Below are 14,440 nucleotides of genomic sequence, written 5' to 3'. Positions count from 1 at the left end.
GACCTCAGAATATTTTCTTTTATCTAAAGCCTTCATCATGTTCACTGTTATATTCATGTGTCTGTGGCTTTCACTAGGTGAGTTATACACTTACTTATTATTACTCAGAATCTAGTGATTTATCAGTGTAAGTGTGAGTCAGACTTATATAGTTTTCAGTTTGATTATGTAAAAGTTATAAACATTATGTTCTCTTCTCTATGACAGGTGACTCCATGGCAGATTCAATAGAGCCACTTTCCACTCATAAATCTGTAGATGAAGGTGAAAATGTTACTCTGTCCTGCAGATACGAAACAAGTGATTCAAACCCCAACCTGCAATGGTACAGACAACATCCAAAATCTGCACCGAAGTTCGTTCTTTACGTCAATCTATTTGGAGGAAAAACTAACCCCTTGCCACCACGTCTGGATGTTGAAGTTGATAAAAATAAGAAAAGAGTGGATCTGATCATCTCCTCTGCTGCTGTATCAGACTCTGCTCTATACTACTGTGCTCTGGCGCCCACAGTGACAGGAAATCCAGCTGCACTGTACAAAAACCTTCACACAGTTTTATTACACTGAAGACAAATAAACTACTAAAGTTCAATCATTTGCAGCTCTTTAATCCTAATATTACTGGATTTTCTCCTATTAATTTAAGACTAATAAAATGTTGGTTTGATATACATTTATAATTAGTCCCTTCATTTTATTATACAAGAGCAGCAACAGTATTAAAACAGTTTTTAATCCTTGGTGGTAAAAATGGGCTTTTAATTATACTTGTCCTCCTTGACTTGAGCGCTGCCTTTGATACTGTCTCACATGAGATACTTCTTGACAGTTTAGCTTCCATTGGTATTACTGGCACTGCTCTGTCTTGGTTTATGTCATATTTATCTGGACGCAGTCAGTGTATTCAATTAAAAGGTTTTAGTTCAAGATTATCAACAATCACCACTGGTGTACCCCAGGGCTCTGTTTTGGGCCCGCTTCTTTTTATTATATATATGCTCCCTCTTGGTTACATTTTAAGGAAATATGGTGTTAATTTTCACTGCTATGCGGATGACACCCAACTCTACCTGTCTGCCAAACCCACCGGTTCTTTTCCTCCACCATCCTTAACAAGCTGTCTATCTGAAATTAAAGACTGGCTTTCAGCGAACTTCTTGAAGGTAAATGGCAACAAAACTGAGGCTTTGCTGGTTGGCACTAAATCTGTTATGTCTAAACCTAACTGCTTCTCTCTCACCATTGATAATACCACAATCTGTCCTTCCTCTCAGGTTAAAAGCTTGGGTGTCATCATGGATAGTACACTATCTTTTGAAGCACAAATTAATAATATCACGCGGACTGCATACTTTCATTTGCGGAATATTAACCGTCTTCGTCTCTTTCTTTCAAATAATAATACTGCTGTTCTTATTCACGCACTAGTCACTTCACGTATAGACTACTGCAATGCACTTCTCACAGGTATTCCTTCCAAATTGCTGAATAAACTTCAGATGGTTCAGAACTCCGCAGCCCGTGTTCTCTCTAGAAAACCTTATACGGCTCACATCTCTCCGGTTCTTCAGCAATTACACTGGCTTCCAGTAAAGTATAGAGTAGAATTTAAAATCTTGCTACTCACTTATAAGGTACTTCATAATCTTGCACCACAATATCTTACTCAACTTCTTCATGTCTACACTCCTTCACGCGCACTTAGATCTTCATCTTCAATTTCTCTTGTGGCACCTTGGATTCGACTGACTACCATGGGTGCCAGATCTTTTAGTTATGCTGCCCCCCGACTATGGAACTCTCTTCCCCTTGATGTATATGATGTACAATAGCGAGTGCTTGTTGACCTTTAAAAAGCGTCTTAAGACATATCTTTTTATACAGGCCTTTTTATAAAATGTTTTATTGAGATTTAAATGAATCTTACATGCATATGCTTCTCTGTTGTGTGTTCTGTTTTATGCAGTGACCTGTATATTGTCTGTAAGGTGACCTTGGGTGTTTTGAAAGGCGCCATGAAATAAAATGCATTATTATTATTATTATTATTATTATTATTATTATTATTATTATTATTATACAGTGATTCAGACCTAGTAGCAGTTTGGAGTAGCTTTACAGTAGCCCTGTAGCGACAACGAACAGAGGAGAAGTGAAAGTGTAATGTCGTGCATAGGGACAGTTCACTCTGTCCCAGTCCAACTACTGGCATGTGATTGCAGGGAAACATAAAATGTATTATACAACAACCCTTGTTCAAAAACAAACATTTAAGCATTTAAATTTTGTAATATTTTACGATAAAAGAAAAAAAGATATGTTGATATTTTTATGTGAAACTGCTTTGTGACAATGTCATTGCTTAAAGCTCTTTACAAATAAAAGTGACTTAAATTAAATTGAAGAAAGCTACAGTTAAACACTAAGCAGTGAGAAAACCAAGGAACTGGTGATGTCTTTGGATTCCAGACTTCATTCAGTTACACAGTACACAGTAACTTTGTCATCTGATGCTGTGGGGTGGAGCTTCATGAACCTTTAAGATGTTCATATATTCAGACCTCAGAATATTTTCTTTCAACTAAAGCCTTCATCATGTTCACTGTTATATTCATGTGTCTGTGGCTTTCACTAGGTGAGTTACACACTGACTTTTTGTTACTCAGAAACAAACACTTGGAATATATCAGTCTGTGTGCAGATGGCAGATTCAATAGAGCCACATTTTACTCATAAAGCTGTAGATGAAGGTGAAAATATCACTGTTGAAACAAGTAATGCAAACCCCAACCTGCACTGGTACAGACAACATCCAAAATCTAAACCTGTGTTCCTTCTTTATATCAATCTATTTGGAAGTAAAACTAACCCCATGCCACCACGTCTGGATGTTAAAGTTGATAAAACTAATGAACAAGTGGATCTGATCATCTCCTCTGCTGCTGTATCAGACTCTGATCTATACTACTGTGCTCTGGTGCCCACAGTGACAGGAAATCCAGCTGCACTGTACAAAAACCTCCACACAGTTTTATTACACTGAAGACAAATAAACTACTAAAGTTCAATCATTTGCAGCTTTTTAATACTAGTAGTACTGGATTTTCTTTTTTATAGTAAAGACTTTAATGAAAGTATTTTTTTAAATCAATTGCTAAAATCTCTTTACAAATGAAAGTGACTTAAATTAAATTGAAGAAAGCTACAGTAAAAAAATAATCAGTGAGAAAACAAGGGTCTGGTGGTGCCTTTGGATTCCCGACTTCATGCATCAATGACTGCAAAGATTCTTCAGATTCTTGTTTTAAAAGTGCAAATTGAATTTATAATGATTGTAGTTTGAACACACCCCTGTATGTGATCTTAATATTTATTAGTTAAACTACAGGTGCATCTCAATAAATTAGAAAATCAATAAAGAGTTGATTTATTTTAATAAATTAATACAAAAAGTGAAACTTGTATATTATATAGATTCATCACACACAGACTGATATATTCCAAGTGTTCATTTCTTTACATTTTTATGATTTTGGCTCACAATTAACAAAAAGCCACAAATTCACTATGTCAAAAAACATTTTTAGTGAATTGTTGGGCATCTTATTGTATTGAATTACTAAAATAAATCAATATTTAAATTCTAATTAATTGAGATGCACCTGTAAGTGTGATACAGTCTGTCTTCTAGGGAAACACAAGATGGCACTGTCATCTATCTTATTGTATGCCAAATCCTAGCGCTTCATACAACCCTGTTCACATCCTCCAGAGCTGCTGATGTCTTTGATCATGAATTTCTTAATATTCCCTGTAATATTGTTTGTCTCCCGCATGGAAAAGCACATGATTACACTGGTACATACAACATCGAAAATCTACACCTGAGTTCCTTCTTTATATTACACAAAGTGGAGATCTAAGTCAGAACAAACCCCCAAGAATGTCTGCTACAGTTAATGGAGATCAAGTGGATCTGATCATCTCCTCTGCTGCTGTATCAGACTCTGCTCTATACTACTGTGCTCTGGAGCCCACAGTGACAGGAAATCCAGCTGTACTGTACAAAAACTCACAGTTTTGTTATGCTAAAAGCAGAGATACAAGCCTAAGCCATGACACTACACAAATTATTAATGAACAAATAATCTCATGTTTCCATTGTTGGTTATTTTCTTGACAGTTTGCACAGTTTTTCTGTCATCATCTGCTGATGTGATCTTTGCCCAAACTTTTCAATGTCTGGTTGTTATTACTTTTATAAGACATTGTTGTACTGAAAATGCCCAAACCTTTTACAATGGCTTTAATAATTGTTATCTTCTTTCCACTTCTAAATGACTCCAACAATAAACAGCTCTCTGAGTTCATGTTGGTTTACCTTTTTAAGAACAAATGCAGTGTTCACAGCAGAAACCCATAATTCAAAATAAGCACATTTATAACATTCACAGCTTTTAATTGTTACAGCGTAAAGATCCATGAATTTACTGAACAACTCATGAACTTTAGGGATTTGGACTTGGTTTGGATTGTAATTAATGTCAACAGTCATGTTGACTGCTATATGCTACAATGTCTTAGGACCACAGTTTGCATGAACAGTATGCATTTAAGTGTCCATCAACTGAACTTCACACCTTAACAATGATGGAACTATAATGAATGGTAATTCAGAGACAAACAGATGAGGATGAGTTCCCTTTTGAATCTGTTTCCTCACAAGTTTTCTTCCTCATACCATCTCAGGGAGTTTTTTCTTTGCCACTGGTTTGCTTGTTATAGATAAAGTTATATCAAACTTCATTACCCTTTTATCTCTGTAAAGCTGCTCTGGGACAATGTTCATTGTTTAATGCGGTATACAAATAAAACTGATTTGAACTGAATTTATTGTTTAAACAATCAATCTAGTAGGATTTACCTCAACAAATAGCAAACTCTAGACATTTACAAAATTTCAATTACTATGATGTTGATTTACAAATCAGGAAATGAACAGTGAAATTCTGAAGATTAAAATCATCTGAAAACTGAATAATTTTCCAAACTAACCTGCACCTGTTCATCATTCAAGTTATATTTAATTCAAGATAAATTCACTGTTCAGGCATAACATTATGTCCACTGAATAGTGAAGTGAATAACACTGAATATCTCTTCATCATGGCATCTGTTATTGGGTGGCATTTATTAGACAGCAGGTAAACATTTGGTCCTCAAAGTGTTAGAAGCAGGAAAAATGGGCAAGAGTAAAGATTTGAATGAGTCTGACAAGGACAAAATTATGATGGCTAGACATCTGAGTCAGAGCATCTCCAAAACTGCAGCTCTTGTGGGGTGTTCCTGGTCTGCAGTGATCAGCATCTATCAAAATTGTCAAAGGAAAGCACAGCTATTCGATGCACGTTAAGAATGATGGCTGGATGTGCAACAGATGAGCTACTGTAGCTCAAATTGCTGAAAAAGTTATCAGGTTCTGATGTAAAGGAGACAGAAAACCAGTGCATCACAGTTTTGTTGTGTATACGACTGTGTAGCGACAGACCAATAAGGATGCCCATGCTGACTTCTGTCCACTGCAGAAAGTGCCAACAATGGGCATGTGAGCATCAGAACTGGACCAAGGAGAAAGGGAAGAAAGTGGTCTGGTCTGACGAATCACATTTTCTTTTACATCATGTGGATGGGAGGGTGTGTGTGCAATAGCTTTCCCTGGGGAAAACATGGCACCAGGATGTACTATGAGAAGACAACTAATGCACTTCCGGTGGGTGGCCTTCTAGAGATGTGTAAAGATCAGCACATACAGCACTATTATACAGAATCCTCACAGAGCTGTGTTCAGAAATGACTCAACTCTACACCTTACTGTACATAGTGAGATACACAACACTGATTCTCACTGTAGTTACAGGTACTTCATATTAATCTGTAAATTCAGTTTTCTTTTTCATATTTATGTTTTAAGTTATAGACTATTTATTTCTTATTATTAGAAATTATTTGTTTTAGTGTGCTTACAAACCTACTTGATACATTTATTTCTTAATTATTTTACCACAGTTTTTACTGTATAAAGGTGCAAGATCAAGATCTGGTCAGGGTAGCACTCCTGATGATCATCGATTAGAGTCCAAAACTACCAGAGACTCTACTGAACTTACTATCAGAGGTCTAAAGCTCTCAGATTCTGCTCTCGATCACTGTGCTCTTGGAGTAGAAGCACAGTAATACAGAGTCAGTGAAAGACTGTACAAAAACCTATCAAAGGTTTTTTCTTTACCTACTTGTTATCAGTAAACCACAGACACAAACAGCATTTGTGGTAACAGATGCAGCTGAATGAAACAGAAAAATTAAAATAATAAAAAAATTAAAAATGCCAAACACACATCAATAACATTACATTCACAAATATACAGTTACAGCATTTATCAGATTCCCTTATCCAGAGAGATGAACAAAAGTGCTTTGAAGGCTCTATGAATAAATAAATTGAGACTGGTTCATTAGGTTTCAAACTGAGGATACCATCAGGGTAAAAAGTCTGTAGAGAGGAATTTTAGCACACATTCTTTTTTAATATATAATGACATAAAACAAACAGGGTAAATAAGTGCCAGTCTACTGGAATTGACTTTTAAGCCCAATTTCAATACTGATAATTTATGAATTATTGTAATATACTCCTCAAACTAAAACTCAAATATTATTTTAAACACTATGAAAGACTATATTTCACTTCTACAATATTAATTAATAAAAGTACCAGTAGTGATTTTTGTTCATTCAAACCTGCTTGTTTTGATGTGAGTGTGACTTAAGCAAAATCCCTCCACTTAGATTAAAAATACAATGAGAATTTCTCCATCAAGACAAAGTTGCATAAAACCTATAATTAAACCTAAAATGTTCACTGTGACTGATACTGTGAAGTAATGATCTGTACAAAGTTACACTACAACAGCAGCACTTCCTGGGTGTGGTCTTCTAGAGACGTGTTCCCTCATGTGTAAAGTTCAGCACATACAGCACTATTATACACTATTATTGTAATTGACCAGTTTATTAACTTTATTATTAAAAACATATGTTTATATCAATCTAATATGTTCTTATTTACAGTATTTTGTTTACATTAACTATTTTAATGATATGTTTATTGATTTATAGCAGGCAGTTTTGGAGATAAAATTGGGCCAGCAGATGAAGATGCCAACATCCTCAGGAAAGAAACAGACACTGTTACTCTGAAATGTACATATGATACAAGCAGCAATCACGTTGAACTTTACTGGTACAAACAGTATCCTAACAGCGCACCACGGTTTTTACTGTATAAGGGCGCAAGGTCAAGAGGTGGTGAGAGCATTCCTGATGATCATCGATTAGAGACAACAACAAGCACATACACTACTGAACTTACTATCAGAGGTCTAAAGCTCTCAGACTCTGCAGTCTATCACTGTATTCTTAGAGTGTTTACACAGTAATACAGAGTCAATGTAAAGCTGTACACAAACCTAACAAAGGTATATAGGAAGCTTTAAAACCCACAGATGAGAGATTAGCTTTACCAAACTGTCAGTAAACCACAAACATGAACATAACATGCAGCTGGAGGAAATAGTAAAGAATGATGAGGGATTTAACAGCTACACTATTATTACAGTTCTCTACTCACAAATCTATATTATTTGATGCTCCATAGTATTTTAATGGAACACATTATTTGGAATTAAATTGATCAATCGTTTCTTTCTCACTCACAACCTCCTGTATTCATTATTAATTTCTTAATTTATTGATTTGTTCATGTGTTAATTATACACATATGTATGTATATATGAATGTGAGTTTGATCATATACACAACGAATAAAAAAAAAAATCATTAACATAAAGCAGAATTTGTATATAATTTCTAACATAATTATGTGATTAAGGGATGATGACTCCAGACTTTTGACCAGCACTCGACATTAAATTGCCTGTAAGTCTGAATGAGTGTATGAATCGTAACCTGTGTTGCGCTGGTGTTACATACAGAGTGTTTCTGGTCTCAAAACCCCAACCCTAAACAGATTAAAGCAGTTACTGAGGATGAAGATATACAGTATACTGCATATGGACAGTTATAGAAGTGTGACCAAGATTAAATGATTACTGATAATCATTTACATTCTTTTCATTCATACAACTGAGCAGCTTTGTGATTAAGGGCCTTGCTCAAGGGCCCAAAAGTGGATTTGAACTCACTTTTTTTGGATTTGAGCAGCACTTCCTGGGAGTGTTTGTAAAGATCAGCACATACAGCACTATTATACAGAATCCTCACAGAGCTGTGTTCAGAAATGACTCAACTCTACACCTTACTGTACATAGTGAGATACACACCACTGATTCTCACTGTAGTTACAGGTACTTTACTTTTACCATCTTCATTATTTATATTGCTACTATGCTTTTATAGTTATTCAAGCTTTGAGTATGTTTAAGATTTTCTTTTCCAACAGGCAGTTTTGCAAATAAGATTTGGCCTTCAAATGAAGACACCAACATGGTCAGGAAGGATGCAGACACTGTTACTCTGAAATGTTCATATGATACAAGCGGTGAATTAGTTTGGCTTTACTGGTACAAACATTATCCTAATAGTGCACCACAGTTTTTACTGATTAAAGGAGGGAGGTCGAGTTATGAAAAGAGCAGTCCTGCTGATGGGCGATTAGAGACAGAAACAAGCAGAAACTCTACTGAACTTACTATCAGAGGTCTAAAGTTTTCAGATTCTGCTCTCTATCACTGCTCTTATTTAACACCAGCACAGTAATACAAAGTGACTGAAAGGCTGTACAAAAACAAACATGCTATATATGAAGTTTCTGAAACCACATTAAAGAAACCTGCTTTACCAACATGTTATCATTTAACCACAGACTAAAACATATGGCAGCAAAAGCAGCTTGAAGAAATAGAAAGACTGTTTAAACATGATTATCAAACATTAATTCAATAAAATGTTTAAAAAATGTAATGTATCATGCTTAAAACATGTTTTCCTGATGCTCTCAGAGTCGGGGGGGTCAGGTGTTGTTTGTGTGCACTGCTGTCAGGTGGAAGCATGTACATGTCTAAAGTAAGTTATGTGAAACTGTGTTTTGTAGAATGACTGCACTTTGTTTGTTTCCCAGTCAGTTCCTTGTGTCTCATGCTAACGCTGACCTTCCATTATATAATTGGGGGTTTATACAGGGGCCAGTAGCAGGCATCATCTCCAGCCATTCACATACTGCTCACCACTTTCACCTCTCAGCAGCCCAAGAAACCCAATGCATCAATAAAAGTTATTCTGTATATTAAATCGAATCAAATTTTATTTGTCACATACACATACATAGAAGTGATGCTACCGTTTAGGACGCTCTCAATGATGCAGGTGTAGAAAGTCTTTGACACCTGAGAGGGTAGTTTAAAGTCCCTTAAGCGTCTCAGATGGTACAGATGCTGCCTGGCTTTCTTCACCAGGATGTTGATGTGACAGGACCAAGACAGGTCCTGTGCAGTGTGAACACCTAGGTACTGGAAATTGTCCACTGTTGGTATGACCGGTCCTGCTTCGTGCTGAAGTCCACTATCAACTCCTTTGTCTTGCTGATGTTCAGGAGAAGGTTGTTTTCCTGGCATCATCTCTTCAGGTTTTTAATCTCCTGCAGGTAGGCTATCCAGTCATTGTTGAAGATCAGGCCCACCACAACAGTGTCATCAGCAAACTTGATGATGGTGGTAGAGTTGGAAGTTGCCACACAGTCATATGTGTATAGTGAGTACAGCAGGGGGCTCAGAACACAACCCTGGGGAGCTCCATTGCTGAGGGGGAGGGTGGATGAGGTGTGTTTGCCGACCCGTACAGCTTGTGGTCTGTCTGTCAAGAAGTTGTAGATCCATTGTCGCAGAGTCCCAGGACCTCCAACTTACAAGTGAGCGTGAAGGGAATTATGGTGTTGAACGCTGAACTGTAGTCCACAAACAGCATCTTTGCATACCGTATTTTTCAGACTATAAGCCGCTACTTTTTTCCTACGCTTTGAACCCTGTGGCTTAAACAACGAAGCGTCTAAGCGTCGGTTTCACAAACTTCAAGCCAAAAAACTGAGTGACATAACATTAGACCAATGAAATTTCGACGGAAAACGCACCTCACCTGTGTTCTGAGCTGCACGGCTTCGGGAGAAATGTTTTTTTTTTTTACGCACGACGATGCCAAAAGATAAACTCCTGAGAGAAATAGTTGTTTTACTTGTACTTGGTAGGCTACTGTTTAGATACAAGCCGTTGTAGCGCGTTTAATCTGGGTCAAGGGATAGCACGCTAACTCCTGTTGCAACAGAAATCATATAAGCACAGACAGGTTTCCAAAACTCATGCTTTTTTATTTTTCTTGGCAAAAGCATTAAGGGTTAGTCAAAGAAACTTAGAAATGAGCATCAGAAAATAATAAGGACATAATCCTCGTCATGAACACATGCAGTAATACTGGAAAAATGCAGTGCCAGGCTATTCCCAAAATACCGCTATGCTCCTAAAGGAAGTGCAACATATTTCACCCGTTATACCGCATGCAACGTGTCTTTCATTAAAGCCTGTGTAAAGTTCATTAGTTTCAGTGTAGACTGCGGCTTATAGACAGGTGCGGCTTATTTATGTTAACAATAAAAATATTTGTAAATTTCAGTGGCTTATATATGGGTGCGCTTTATAGTCCGGAAATTACGGTAATTCCCTTTTCTGAAGTCCAGGTGGCTCATCGTTGTGTTGTGTACCTGAGACTGTAGCTTTTCTGATTACTGTGTATTTTCACTAAAAGTGGTGCAGTTTGGTAAACATATTCATTTTACATCACTTTGGATAATTCTGGTTCCTAGAGGTTTGTCTAGATTCATCTTCATATTTCTTTGTAAATTCTACAAAACATGAACATTTACACATTACCAGCCCAATGAGCAAAATTAAAATCACCTTATAATACAATATATATAATCCACATAATCCACTAGCTATGAAATCACGGACATGTTATTATCATTAATAAGCCACAATAAACTAAATACATATAAATGTTATTTGCAATATGAGTCTTTAGGTACCAATAACACTATCAGGATACGCTAAGAGCTAATTCACACTAAACATTCAATTGTTGAGCTGTGGAAGCTAGTTAGAATAGTTAGCATAGTTATCTGTACTAGTTTGCTTAGAAATACATAATTAAACACACATTACAAATAAATACGGTGGAGCTAAATGTTTACATCAGAGTGTGTAATGGAGTAAATGAGCTTGTGAAACATTGTAATGACCACCATTTCCACTCCACATTACACTCTAATAGTGTTAGCATTGCTCCATAGTTAGCATGTACATTTTTTGTACAGAACACTAACCCCTGATTCACACACTGTCATTTTATCATCTTTAATTAATATTTTGCTGATAACTGATAACTGAGGTGATTGTTTACTGTAGATTCCATGCTAAATCTGGGGCTAATGGTGGCCCTGTTTGTTGCAGCATTTGCTGTTCCTCACTCCCGTAATGTCTTTCGAGGTAACTTTAGCATTTATATGCAACTGATTCCAGAAAGAGAACACTCTTTATTTAATTTTATTTAAAATGTATATTTTGACTTCATTATATATATATATATATATATATATATATATATATATATATATATATATATATATATATATATATATATATATTTTTTTTTTTTTTACTTTTGTTTGACAAGTTTGACTCCTTACTAAGGTTTTTTGCTCTTGTGGGACACAGTACTTAGCGCCCCCTGGTGACAAACTCATGAACAGTGTTAGCTGCGGAAGGTGGAGCTCCACAGGCCCCTACAGCAAACTGCAATCATTCCCCCTTTATATTTCAGCACCTTCCATCCCCATCATCCTGCTCTTTCCTCTGCTTCTTCTAGATAGTCGCTGGAGCGACTGCAGTAACGTTCAGAGCCCTGAAGTGACACAGCGACATCTTGTGGAAAAATACGTCATTTTGTATCAAAAACTGTTTCAGCTTCAGCATTTCAGCTTCTTTTTGATCCGATACCAACGATTTCCAAGACCGGTATTGGGGAAATCGATACCGAGAACAAAACAAATATGAAATGGTTTTCTGTGTAATTATATAGTTTATGTAGTTTATGAAATTCATTATTATTAATATTAAATTATCTGTAATGAGACTGTCTTCCTTCTGCTACATTAATTGAAAAAAATAATTGGTGTGATGAATGGAGTGGAAGAAAAAATAGTTCCTTTATCACATTAAATAAATATTAAACTCAGATATGATCGATATTTTTGCGTCAGAATCAATTATCTCTATACAACACCAGCAACCCTTGCTAGCAGCAAACTTGTATAAATATAATCATGTAGAAATTCTCCAGAAACATATAAAACAGATGATACTTGGCGTTATTTACAATTTCACACAAAATATAATGTTTTAAAGTAAACGGTCACTATAACCTCTAAAATAGATAAAAAAACTAACAAAGTAGACGATTTTAACAATCGATATTAACAACATAAAGTCTATAATAAAAAGTATCTATATATAAATTGTAATGTATTATTTAATAAGTAAAGTACTCTGATACAGACATTTCATAAACATAATTATATACAGTAACAAAGTAAAAATCCCTCATTCCTGTCCAACACACGTCACACATGTAGCTACTCTCTTACCTTCTGATTTTCTCTCTCTTGAATATCGAAAGACGTCACTGTATCAAGACATCACTCTGAAATACATTATAAGTGTTTAGGTGGGACACAGTGAGTGTGTATGGAGGACGAAACCTGCAAAAACTAGTAAATAAGTAAATGAATGTCTACTGAAGATGAAAATTGTGTCATTTTCTTACAGATAATCAAATAGGGACATTTCTAGAAATGTTAAACACCTATAGTCCTTTTTTTATTGTTACTCTACCTTTACACAGAATTTACACGACTACAAACTGAGGGATTGATGACAGAATCATCATGACTAAAGCTCAGTAAAAGTGGGCGGAGCTCGATGTGGTGAGATACAGTTTAGACAGTTTCACAGAGATACTGACATTTATATCTACTGCAAGACACAACCATCATGTTCCTCTTCTTTCTTTTCATAGTTGTTCAAATCATTGGTAAGTCTTTTATATTCTACACAAACTTTATGTGGATGCTGGAGATTTGTACTGAAACATAAACATTATGATTCAGTTGAAATTAGAAATATTTGTTGTTGTAATGTGTTTACAGCAGGAACTGTTGGCAGCAGCATTACACCAGAACAAACCATCATATCTTCACCTGAAGGCAGTAACACCACACTGACCTGCACATATGATGACTCAGCTGATTATCTCCACTGGTATCAACAAAAACCTCAATCAGGGCCAAAATTTTTGCTCCTGATTTATAAATCCTCAGAAAGTGTCAATAGAGCTGAACAACTTAACCCAAGAATATCCATCAGACTTCGTAAAAAAGAAAAGAAAGTAGATCTGGAGATCTTTCCTGCTGCAGTATCAGACTCTGCACTGTACTACTGCGCCATGCAGCCCACAGTGACACAAAACTCATACACACTGTACAAAAAGCCTTTTTTCTCTCCCAGTAGGGGGAGCTGTTCACCTGTTTCACTTAAATACACTTCTCTGTCTCAGTTCCAGGAGTTTGATGTTTATTTGGTTTGTATATCAACAGTCATCATCTTACACATGCTAATAATGTGTTTTGTTTAAACAATTAATCAATGCATTTCACTACAGTGGATAAATGTTTAAGGACTAATTTATAAATTTCAAATTTCATATTTGTTTTCTGTTCATTTCTTTAAAGCTGCTTTGGGACAATGTGCACTGTTAAAAGTTCTATACTATACAAATAAAGTCAAATTGAATTAAAGAAATCAACTAAAAACAAAACTTTAAGCAAAAATACTCATCTATGCTGGTGATTTTGATGAAATAAATTAACTCATGAAATAAAGATGTAATACTTCTATTATGCAGATGCAACAAAAGTACAAAAGGTCTTAAATTAACAGTATGGTTTCATTATAAACACTAAATAATTGTCATCTTATAAAATAGCACTTGATCCAGCACACTGACGTCACATACCTCAAAAAAAGACAGAAAGAAAGAAAGAACAATTCATTGTCTGCTTTTGCACTCTTTACATTTATGGATTTATAGACTTCTGGTGCTGCAGATATAGTTTTTTTCACTTTATTGAACATATTTTAGAGTATTTTTGTTTAATACTTCACAAATGCCCAGTTGTATTTACTGTTAGCTCGAGGGAAGTTATAATTTTCGACAGCATCTTTACAGCAATACTTCTGATGAATAAGTGACACTTCAAA

This window comes from Silurus meridionalis, chromosome 6 (genome assembly GCF_014805685.1).
Source record: "Silurus meridionalis isolate SWU-2019-XX chromosome 6, ASM1480568v1, whole genome shotgun sequence".
In the NCBI taxonomy this organism is placed as follows: Eukaryota; Metazoa; Chordata; class Actinopteri; order Siluriformes; family Siluridae; genus Silurus; species Silurus meridionalis.
The sequence above is the reverse complement of the archived record's forward strand: the minus strand, read 5'-3'. Positions refer to the sequence as shown.